At 42.5% G+C, this 12,053-nt stretch overlaps 1 protein-coding gene across 2 annotated transcripts in view; it reads right to left on the bottom strand.

Annotated features, from left to right (window-relative positions):
• tsnare1 (T-SNARE Domain Containing 1) overlaps positions 1-12,053 on the bottom strand; it is a 177,636-nt gene that overhangs the window by 126,997 nt on the left and 38,586 nt on the right. The window lies entirely within an intron of this gene.

Genomic DNA, 12,053 nt, shown 5'->3' with positions numbered 1-12,053 from the left:
TTACTGCACGACAACTTACTGCACCACAACTGCTCAACTCAATCTCACGTCCATTTCAAAGCTGGAATTCAATGTCTTTGGCGAGCTAGCCATGACAGAAAGAGAGACTAGGCTAGCAAACCCCTTGGCCAGCATTTGGAGCAAAGCAGACACTTCAATAGCCAGCTGGAAGCAGACAGCAGCACAGTGACAATGCAGAGAACAACAACAACAAAACACACGGTATTTTGCAGGTGCCAAACAAAGAATCGTGTCACATACAGTACACAAATGACATGGGCACATGTATTCTCATTGGTCAAAAAAATACAAAAAAACAACGTGTCACGAAGATGGAGAGTATGATCATACTGTCATTAACACCACGACCCCTCGGCACGGAGGTGTAAAATACAGTCTGGCTCATGACAAGAAAAGAACATCTTTCTCCATCTGTTCATGATTGGTAGGCAGGAGCTCTTTCAGTCTCTGCCCTTTGTCTTCTAATTCTTCTAATAACTGTAAAAGGGCCGCAATTACCGGGTTGTTTGTCTGTGCTGCCAGCTTACGGCCTAAGGGGTAACAGCGATAAAATGGCCTGGAATCAGAGAAGGGAGACCAATACGTTAAGTGCTGAGGTCTTTACAGGTCAGACCTTCTCATTCTGTGAACTGAAAAGTGTGCGCTTAAACTTAACGACAAATATCTGTTAAAGTTGTTGGTTCCAAAATTGGCGTTTGGTGACTCACACTTCGAAATAAATATTGCAGGATAGCTTGTTTCTCATTTGTCTCATGTCAGCCAGAAGGAATAACTGTAAGTGTACTATGAATTATACTATAAAAAATAGAATCAGAAATATATCAAACAAATCAAGTGCAATGCATTTAAACAGACACGGTTTATGTTGTGATACTTGGAAGGGTGATGGAAGACCAGAGATAGTTTTCTCCCGGGGTGAATTAAGAAGGGCTTGGACTAATGTATCCACATGTTGGGAACAAGCTGGAAGTAAACCTGCAGTGTAAGCAAACGCATAAATACAAAACGGTCTGTATTACCACTATTCTATTTACTTTTGTGCGATATTGCGGGTGCCATGATGTAAACTCAGCCAATTTATCGGTAGAAATGCTCAAGGATGCAAGAAATGCTTGAAGAGCCGTGAAAAGCATTTCATGTTTGTATCGCTTTTGAAGTTCTGTCTACCGGCCACAAAATCAAATGGCAACAGAGGGAAGACTTTAATGTGAAACTGACTGTAAAAGAATATTCCGCTCTTTGTGCTGGAAGCCGGTGCATTCAAAACGCTGCGTTGTCGGGAATGCGGGATTAAAACACTGTTTGTGGATGTCGTAGAGAACATAACAGGGGTTTGTGTACTGAAACTTGCCTCGACTCTTATCAGCGCCATGGGAACATTTGCATATCAGACTGCTACAGATTAGCAAATGTCAATTTGTGTTCAGATGGTCGCACGGTTTTCTGAATGCGGATAGGTCGGATTGCGACCTCATAACTCTGCTTTACCTATCGATGATTGCGATGGTCGAATCATTTGAACATTTATCGGCAGCAGGAAGGCTGCATGGATGTATTAATGCATTGCATAGTTTCATCAGAAAGTTGATTGCATATAAAAATGCAGTATATTAAGGCTATGACTGTGCTTGCAGTTATGGTTATGGCATAAAGGATGTTACGGTTAGCAAGTAAGTGAATAATTATGCAGGTATATCATACCTTGTGCACTTATATTATTTAGTCCTAATAAATTCTGCAGCACAAATGTGTCAGGTCGGGTAGACAGGATGCGCAGAACGAAGAGGACACAAAGAGATGAAACATGAACAAAATATTGACAAAGATCATATTTAAATCATAATCATTAAGATCAATATTTTCGTGAAATGTATGAGACCAGCATGATTTTTTAATGTTTCATTTTTAAGGGCGGACTCATAAATTAGAAATGCCAAACTACTGCAGCTACTGGCCATATGTTTGTGACCACAGCCTTTTGGTTTGTTTGATTGTTTGCATTAGTGTGGAGCCCCTAGTGTAATTACACTTGTGTATAAAATAAGATTGAATCAAAGAAGAGATGATGACAGGTTTGGACATAATCCTATTGCTTTAACATTTGCCTACCGGCGGGGGGGCAGGGGGCTTATGGGGATGGAATTTACATAACCAAATAGCTTGAGCTTCGGTGGGAGAGACAGTATATCCATCAGACTCCCTTGGTCTTTCTCTGAGCTTTCCACCACCTGGTAGAGTCTTTTATCTTTACAGTCAGGTCTGAGTGGGGGAAGGAGGGGGTGCTGCACTGACTGAAGACTACCCAGACCGAGCTGAGAGAAGACCTTGTCTCACCTTCAGAGTCCCAGTCGCTAATGTGTTCATCCTCAGGTAATGACAAAGACGGTTGCACCTTCCTCTCCAGCCAGAGCGATTATAGATGTGTATTTGCTCAATATCATGAATATGTAAGGCCAATCTATCATAATGATGGAGAGAGGCAGAAGAGAGGAGCATGGGAGAATGTGTGTGGGGGTGGAGGAGTGAAGATGTTAGAAGGTAAGCACAGCGGCTTTGGTACAGAACAGTAGCAAGGGCATGGCCTAGAGCCTTCGCTCAATGAATTATTCACTGGGAATACAGAAAAGGGTTTACAATAATACACAATAATAACAAGAACATTACAAATTATTATTATTATGTTATAAATAATAATCAGCATATTGCAGAATGTAGCCTAGTGGCTAGGGTGCATGACTGTGACCAGGAATGTTGGTGGTTCAAGCCCCGGTGTAGCCACGATATGACTGGTGCAACTGTTGGGCCCCTGAGCAATGTACATCGCTCCAGGGGGATTGTCCCCCCTCTACTCAACTGTAAATCCCTTTGGATAAAAAACATTAAAATATATAACTACAATGTATATAACTGTAATAATGTAACAGTAATAGTAGTAGTATGGAAGGCCATTTAACATTGAGTATTTCTAGAACTAATGAATGGTCCTCAACTGTATTGTAAAGCATGAAATTAGACTAAAATTTAGACCTGACTTGACCTTCCACTTGTAATTTAATGGATGAATACGCTGTGGCTCTTTCTCTTCTGCTCCTCTTCTGCTCCACTCCACAGTACTTCAGTCAGATATCAGTATTTTGGGGATATTATCAAATGTTTGTAGTCTAGGAAAAAGCAGATGCTGCATGTCAGCTCTGAGATGCCTGACCGACAGAATCAAAACCAGGGTGGAAAACGGCGCAGGGAGTGCCAGAAACATCTTCCATGGGAAGAGTGCTCCTGCAGGGTAGAGTCAGCACGATCGTTCTCACTGTCTCCTGGAAGTGTTCTCGGCCTGGATTTCACATGCCGTTGCAATGCCAACCATCTCCGTTGGGTCCAGAGTCCCTCAGCAGGGCTCCCAGCGGAGGGAGGTGCCTCCGGTGCTCAGAGATGACTCACACGCCAGTTCATGGGCAGGCAGCGTGCCTCAGTGCCCTGCCCTCTAACAAAACCTCTGCATGGAAGCAGTTGCATCCCGGGCCTCCATTCTGGCTCAACACTATCACGCGGCGCTAACATCCGCCTAAACCCCGCACGTGGTGTGATCTTCAGCAAGCTGCCGGGGGAAGAGGGTGGGATGAGGGGGTTGTTTTTTCAGCGGCGAGATACACGCGCGCCCCGTCTTCGCGTATTCAACAGGGTGTCTGTGGGGCTCAGCCGCGGTTGCCAGAGTGCTGACAGAAAGCATGTCTGTCAATCACGCGGTGCAGAATGGGGAGAATGAAGTGAAATTAACTGCTTAACACAAATTTGCTTTCACTTAATATTTGCCCTATTTTGTGCTGTCTTGCGGTTTTGTTCCTCAAGGGGAAAGGAGGACACTCTTAGTCTTGTATATCAATGCTACTGTGGAGACAAAACCAGCTGGACTCCCAGAATCCTGCTGGAACGGAAGAGAGAGATAACACAGATGGGACATGCAGACAATAACATAGAGAATACGGAGACAAGTAAATAAAGAGAACATAGACAGTCAACGATTGCCAATGAGAGACAGAAGGAGAGGGAAGAGAGGGAGAGAGAGGGAATGAGAGAGAGGGAGAGAGTGAGACAGAGTGAGAGGCAGAGAGAAAGGAGAGAGCGAGAGAGCACGAAAGAGAAAAGAAGAGAGTGAGAGGCAGAGAGAGAGAGGGAAGGGGGCAGAAAAATAGATGCAGTCTGATAGAGGGAGGAAGATGGAAATCATCATTGCGTGGGAAATGTGCTAATTTTTCTCTGTGACTTTCTTTGTGATGTTGCAATATCATCGTCATCACATTTTTTTATTTCTCCATCTCAGGAAATTCTCACTTGAGCCAATACTTGCCGAATGCTGACTTGCAAATGCGCCTTTTGAACAAGTGGCTCTTGACAAAGTCCTGTTATTACATTTTGGTTGCGGGAAATGTTAATTATGAATTATGAATAAATCTCACTTGGCATAAATGTTTTTAATTGTCAACTCTAGGAGAAAAATGAACTGTTGGTATCGCAGAGAGGCTCATCAGTACAGCTAATGAAAAATTTGTCAACAAGCTTAATTACACTCTCAAATTAAAATGCAACTTAATCGCCAGCTTCCAAAACGTTATCCAAAAGGGTTATGATCTTCCTCTCAGAAAAGAACAAAGGCAGACTCATATAAAGCAGCAAAGCCTCTTTGAATGGTTGTTTATTGTTGATTATATGGCCTCGAGTCAGATTGCTCTGCAATGGAGAAAGTCACATTATATATCAACATTAAGACATATATCTTGGGACCATCGGCTACAGCAGAAGATGGACAGATAAATACCAGCTGCATTGTACTGGCACAAAGACGAGAGAAGAGGGGAGGGAAGACCAGTGTTCACATTTCCTCTACTCTATAGTAACATCTCTCTCTCTCTCTCTCTCTCTCTCTCTCTCTCTCTCTCTCTCTCTGTAGTGTGGCTACTTGGCCATCGTGAGGGGTTTTAAAGGGCGGTGGGTTGTGTGAGGTTGTGCGGTGGGTGGTAGGTGTGTGTGGGTTAGGAGGGTGGGAAATATATTTTTAGCATGCAGGTGTGGTGGGTAGATTTGTTTGTAAGTGAAATGTTCATTAAAAGTCCTAAAGGTCTCTCTCTCTCTCTCTCTCTCTCTCTCGCACACACTCTCTCTCTCACACACACACACACACACACCCACAACATTACAGTATATGATGTATACTAAACATATACAAAAATGTGTTACTTTTTCCTCCGCGCGAACACATTGTGGCTGGTTCAGCAGTAATGCTCAGCGGAGCATAATGCAGTTGTCGTGCCAGAAAAGATTATGTCACTTTCAAGGTGCCCACACTAAGAAACTCGTTCCACAAACTCGAAGTGAAACAAGCTCCTGGATATCTCTGCCCACATAAGAATCAGATCTGAATAATCACGTCTATTAATACTGTTGCCTATCAAAACTCACAAAACTATGCCACCCTTTCTCTAACCTTATCCGCCCAACACAAGCTTACTCACAAAGATGCACTGCTGCTGCTTAAGTCTAAGAGCCTGTCTCTGTGCTAGGCCTCAGGATCAAACCAGGGTCCATGTCATATCTCTTCATCATTTTAAGCCAGTAGCTTTATGCCTCAGATATACTACCAGTACCAAAATGCATCTCGCTGTATGCTCTGGTGCAAATGCAAAATGACTGGCTGTTAAGATTTGAAAATAGTGTTTGCACAGGTGAGGTAAAGATAAATTCTGTTGCTGGAGATTTAAAGCTTGGCAGTAGGTTTTATATGTCAGCAGAATTGATTTTATTATAAAACTCATACTAAATGTGCAGATATGATCATGAGATTTTTGACATTTGATTTGCCATCACTGTAAATTGGAGTCATTTCAGAAATTCCACAAGATATTGCTTTTTAAAAAATTACATGATAATTAATTTCTAGATTGATCATGTGCTCATGCGTATTTTTATTATTTAATTTAATTATTGTTGTATTTCATTATTATTATTGTGTGGATATATGTGTTTACTTTCAGATCACATGCCCATTCTTGTCTATACAAATACTGTATGTGTACAAACAGAATATGTGTTTATGCGGTCTGCGTGTGTGTGTGTGTGTGTGTGTGTGTGTGCATGTCTATGTACATATTGTAAGTGTAATGTATAAAAGCACAGTATATGTGTTATCTGTGTTTTTGTGTGTTCATGTGCATTATGTTGTCCACGTGCGTGTGTGTGCGTGTGCATGTGTTTATGTACCTATTGTATGTGTAATGTGTAAAAGCACAGTACATGTGTTATGTGTGTTTGTGTGTACATGTGTGTTATGTTGTCTGTGTGTGTGTGTGCATGTGTTTATGTACGTATTGTATGTGTAATATGGAAAAGCACAGTACATGTGTTATGTGTGTTTGTGTGTACGTGTGTTATGTTGTCCACGTGTGTGCGTGTGTGTGTGTGTCCCTGTGTGCGTGGGCTTGCAGTAGATTACATAAGGGCACAGAGTGGGCCAGCAGATGATGCGCAGGGTTGGAAACCCACGCAGCTTGTTATTGATGACACAGGAACTGTATAATATGTGCTTTTTGAGGAAACCCTCCTGTTTTGTAGCTTGTTATTTGGGCAGAAATAGAGGGCAGTGCAAATGCAGACAGAAAATAACCCACTGAAGAACATAATTGTTATTATTTGTTTATATTTATTTCAAATTTCATAGCAACCCAATTTTAAAGTGTGGCTTTATAGGAAGTCCCACGGTGAATGAATATATGCTTTCAGTCACACAGTTTTTAGAATACAGCACATCGAGGAGAGGGACAGTATGTTTTCTTTGATAACATTATTTATTATTCTCATACACTACTTGTTCATGGTCTCTGCAATGTCAAATTGTCCAAAACTCACATGGTGAGGATGACCTGGTTTGTGACTCAAATGTGGTGTTTAATTCACTAAATACATAAATAAACAATAAATACATTTGAATGTATATGTGTATCATGTGTATACATGTATGTTTTTAATCGGTTTGCTGCTACATTGCATCTAGGGAAATAAATCATGAGGAAAACACAGAAGTTGTCTCTGAAGTACATACAAAGCTGAATATAATTAGAAATATTGCACACTGTTGTTCTATTCAGAATTTCATTCATCATAAATGGGAGTGCCTGGAGCTGAGGACTGAATTTAATTATGAGAGATAATAAATAGATTTTAGTTGTGGATATAGGTATCTTCGGATAAATCTAATCCTTTTCTTAAAACTTTGAAAACAAGATCAAAGCCTTGGACTTTGGTTGTGTTTTTCTAAAGATAACGTCCTCGATCATCTCCTTTAACAATCATCAGTCAGGATATCCTGTTTGAACGAGCAATTAAAAAAGAAAATTGCCAAACATACACCAGGGTTGGACTTATTATCTGACTATTTATTTTCTTGCTTGGCACATACCCTTATGCTATGGAGTTTTCACTGGCCCTACTGTCCCTCTGAACAGCTGGAGCCTTCCTGACTTCTCCAGTGCTCAGGCGACCTGCAATATGCCACCAACCAGTGCACTAACTGAGGATCGAACCTACAACCCCAAAAACCCTTTACAGGTACAGTCCTGTGATATTATACGGAAATAAACTCTAACGTCAAACTATCATGCAAAAGAAATAAAATGAAATAAATGTCATAAATCCAGCACAGAGCTGGTATTCACTGATTAATAATCAATGGCCATACAGTTTGCTGAGTTCAGCAATGACTAAAATTAATTTGCCAACCTGAAATTGAGAGAATAACGTACAGGACTAATTTTATATTATAGATCATATATAAGGACATGTAGATTGAACATGGGTCAGAGAGGGCCCCAGCGTGTCCCATCTGCAAACCATAACAGTGTGCCTTATAGAAGATTTCCAGTTGGTTAAACCACATGCTACATTGGCCATGTACCTATTTAATTACATACATTAAAATAACACAGACCTGACATGAGTATAGCTTGTAATACAACTGCCTTCTGCATAGAATAACCTCAGTTTATGTAATTACATGTGCAGCTACATAGCGTGTACATAGTACTCATGTAAAAACATAATGTAACATTCCATTATTTTTTGTGTTTGCGTGCACGTGTGCGTTTTACATCATTTGACTTGCCGTATTTTCCTTCAGTCAGACCTGCAGACCTTAAGGCTTTCATGACAGGGTACAATGTTTTCGATGCGGCCTGTCTCTGAACCTGGTAAAAAGCCGACCGGCGGAAAAAAAAGTACCTCACGGCCTTCTGTCTGCCATGCTTCTCACAGACATGCTAACGGTGTCAAACGGCCCGGCCCGTCTCTCGCCGTGGGCTTCAAAGCACAGATAATGATCTTAAAGCGCTCACACTCAGGCTCTCGCTTCCCCAGGCCAGCCCGCCCTGTTGACAGGCGGCGAGAGACCACCTGTACCTGCCGCTTGAATTCCGTCCATTTGGCCGTTTAGCACGTTCTCCATTTGCCCACTTAAGAGCTCCTCGCATGCGCCTGCTGCTGCCGGGTCCCTGCTCTTCATCGACTCGTCTCAGACAAGCGCTCGCAAAATGAATCAAATCTCTCGCGTGCCACAGGCTCAAATCTGCAGAGCCAATCCATCAACACAGGTAATTAGGGAACTGGCAGGTCTCTGATCAGTGTAATCGGCTAATGGCCAAGCTATGACTGATCTGTGGATTTTTTCCCCCCGTTTTAATTATATTTTTTTGCATTCTTTTGTGAATGAGCTAATCATATTTGACAAACGTGTTAAGTACCCTGAAAAAACAGACAAGCATATGAAAGTGGTTATTATAATAATAATAATAATAATAATAATAATAATAATAATAATAATAATAATGATAATGATAATAAATAGGAAGAATTACAAACATTCTGAATCTGCAATGCTTCTGACTGAAAGGGCACATCAGAGGCATCAATTTGGAGTGGATCTCCCCCTTATATCATACAAGATACCTAAGATGAAACTCCTTACATACATACCCCCTCTGGGGGGTTCTACCTAAAATGAAAGGCAGATAATAGATGATGGATTAATAAACTGAAGGCAGTAACATCAGTTTTTATCAGGTTTTTTTGTTGAGAAAATCTATGAATATCTTAGGCTTTGGCACTGTGTGGACAGGGGTTGGCGTGAAACTCGCCAGTCCTTTCGTTCCTGCCAGAATGCTCCATTCCCAGCACGAGGCAGGTCAATAAAGGAGCCTCACGCCACCTGCGGCAGGTCTACTGACCCACCTTTGTTACATTTGCATACCAAGAGAAGGAGAGAGAAAGAGCCTCAAACAGAGGAGGAGAGAACCTCGGGAAGGTTTGGCAGGTGAGAAAGGAGGAGAAAGATTAGCTCAACAGACATCTCCATTAGAGACTTAACCTGCTCTGCTTTGATCACGGGCGAACCGCGCTTCAGCTCAGTTCAAAAGGGTAGCGGGAGACGTGGTACAAAATTAATCTGACAGGCTGAGCTCCACCCTCCTCTGCACCCCCTCCCCCTTGATCACCCCCTGTGGCAGAGCCTGGGCTTGCAGTGATCAAAGCCCGTACACTAATGGCTGCAGTTGGCAGCTGGCTTTTATCTCCCCTGGGAAAAGCCTCGACTACAGCGGAGAGCTGTATCAGCAGGAGACGAGAGGTACCCTAACACTTTAATTGAGAAGCACTCATCTTCTCTCTTCGCGTGTGGGTAGGTGTGTGTGTTATTATGTATCTGTGTGTGTTTGTGTGTATACTGTCTATATTTATTCACATATAACTCTGAATAGCTATTTGAATGACTGTATTTGATGGCATGGGGTTTTAATGACAAAATTGAAGGAAAAAAACATGCGTTTGATCTTGGCTTTGCGCCTGTCAGAATTCCTTGTATCCGCGTGTACATCCATATTTGAGCATCTTGTCTGAAGCCCACATTTCTTGTGACAGTAAAAGCTAATATTATTCTTTGTGCCTGTTCAGTGGGCACGCCGCCACTCTGAGCCCACGGTGTGCCAATGCCCCGGTGGGCAGCAGGGCACTCATTTCACCCGTCAGTGGGCTGTGGCGCCCGGGGGGGGGGGGCTGGCACATGCCTGTTCCCCTGCCAGCAGTCGACAGGGCGGGGACGCTAACCTGCCAATCACGCAGCAGGTGGGAACGCAGGTTGTGCTGAGACACAGAGAATCAGCGAGAGGGAGAGAAAGAGAGAGTGCCAGCGAGAGAGAGAAAGAGAGAGGCTGTGTGAGAGACAAATCAAAATTACACAATTTTATACACCCCTTAAAGTGGGCAAAGGGGTTTTAGACAGGAATAGAGAGATGGGGGTGGATCTGAGGAATAACAGACACAGTCAGAGTGAAAGAGAGAGAAGAAGGTAGCTTTACCTAGAATGGCACTGTGCACTCAACCCTCAACCCTCCAGCTGGTACCGTATACTGATGTCTCAAGCAGTCAAACTATACCAGTATGCATTGCTAATGTAAAACATACACAGGGGGGAGTGGGGTAAGTTGTCACACTGTACTGTATATTCCTCCAACACTAGAAGCACTACCTCAAAATGTAATAGCTATTTTTGTTACTATTTTTGTGAGGAAAACTTCCTGCTTACATGTGGTCACAAGTCACACTAATCTGAGGTAAAGACAATTTTCTTCTTCTTCACTGTCAAAACAAAAGAAATGGCACGTCACATTTTATGTAATAAAACTTTTTTTTTTAGGTATAAGACATAAAGTGTCTTTGGGGCATGTTGTCTCAATGACTTTGGGGCAAGTTGTCACATTTGTCTATGTGTCACTATAAATGTATGCATAGTAATTATTATTGCCAATTATTTTACCTTATCTGACCTGTTCTGTAGTTTGTTCTTATGACCATGGTAAGCAGTTTTTGTACATCGCTTTGTATTAAAGTGTATACGCCAGAACTGTGAATCTGATACAGTAGACTACACTGTCATTTGTCATAGAGATTATTGACGGGGGATGGTGGGTAAAGGGGGGTGTTCTGCAGTTCTTCATCATGGGGATTGATCCAATGTGACAACTTACCCCACATTGAAAAGTTACCTGATGGGGCAAGTTCACAAGTGCACACCCTTTTCTGTCTATAACTAACAATAAGATATGAAGACGTAATGAATACAAAATGTGAGCCTGTGACTCCATTCTTTCACTCGGTATGGCATTTATTCCATTGTGATGTATTGCGCCCAAGAAATGCAAGAAAGAGTGAAAAGTGTGACAATATGCCCCTCTCTCCCCTACTGAAAAATTCTGATATTAAAACTGTGTCCCTCATACTAATGTCTCCAAACTCTAACCTCACATTCATGGGCAATCATGCCAGAGGTAGAACAAAAGAACAGAGGTGGACCGCTCCCTTTCGGCACCTTTCTAGCCCTTGCTTGCTCACTTACTTCAGGAAGCTTGCCTCTGTTTGCTCAGAGACAATTAGCGGACAACCAGAGAGCTAGGACAATGTGGGTGCGTTTGACTCAGAGCTAAAACGAACTGGCAGGTGAGCCTGGCAGAGAGGGTCCTCCGTGACACCGAGCTGGCTCAAACGGAGAGCCCTGCACGGAGAGCCACGCTGGCACCTGCTGCCTCCTGCCGACCATCCAATAAACGCACACGCCTTGGCATCCCCTCGCCCAGCTGTCCTTAAGCGAACCGGTAATGACGCTGAAAGTCCACTCTCCGCCACAGCTTTCAAACCCAATAATAAACTATTATGATTATTCTGAAGAACTAATTCCGGTGAAAGTCTGTTTCCTTGGCCAGCTTTTCATTCACCTGCCTTTTTTCAGTCAAGTATTAAAGGTGTACGTGCTTGGAATGAGCATTCGAGCGCTTAATAGATGCATAGGCTGCAACAGCTGCCGAAATCTGCACCATTGAGTGCGTACCTGAGATTTCATTTGATATAATGTTGATGAGTGATAACAATTCCCCCCAGCTCCAGGATTAGAATAGGACTGTCCCATGTCAGTGGTATTCAGGCATGTATAACTATGATGGTTG

Source organism: Conger conger, chromosome 1, assembly GCF_963514075.1.
Source record: "Conger conger chromosome 1, fConCon1.1, whole genome shotgun sequence".
Classification (NCBI taxonomy): Eukaryota; Metazoa; Chordata; class Actinopteri; order Anguilliformes; family Congridae; genus Conger; species Conger conger.
Note: the sequence above shows the minus strand (reverse complement) of the source record. Positions and strands in the feature narration are given on the sequence as shown.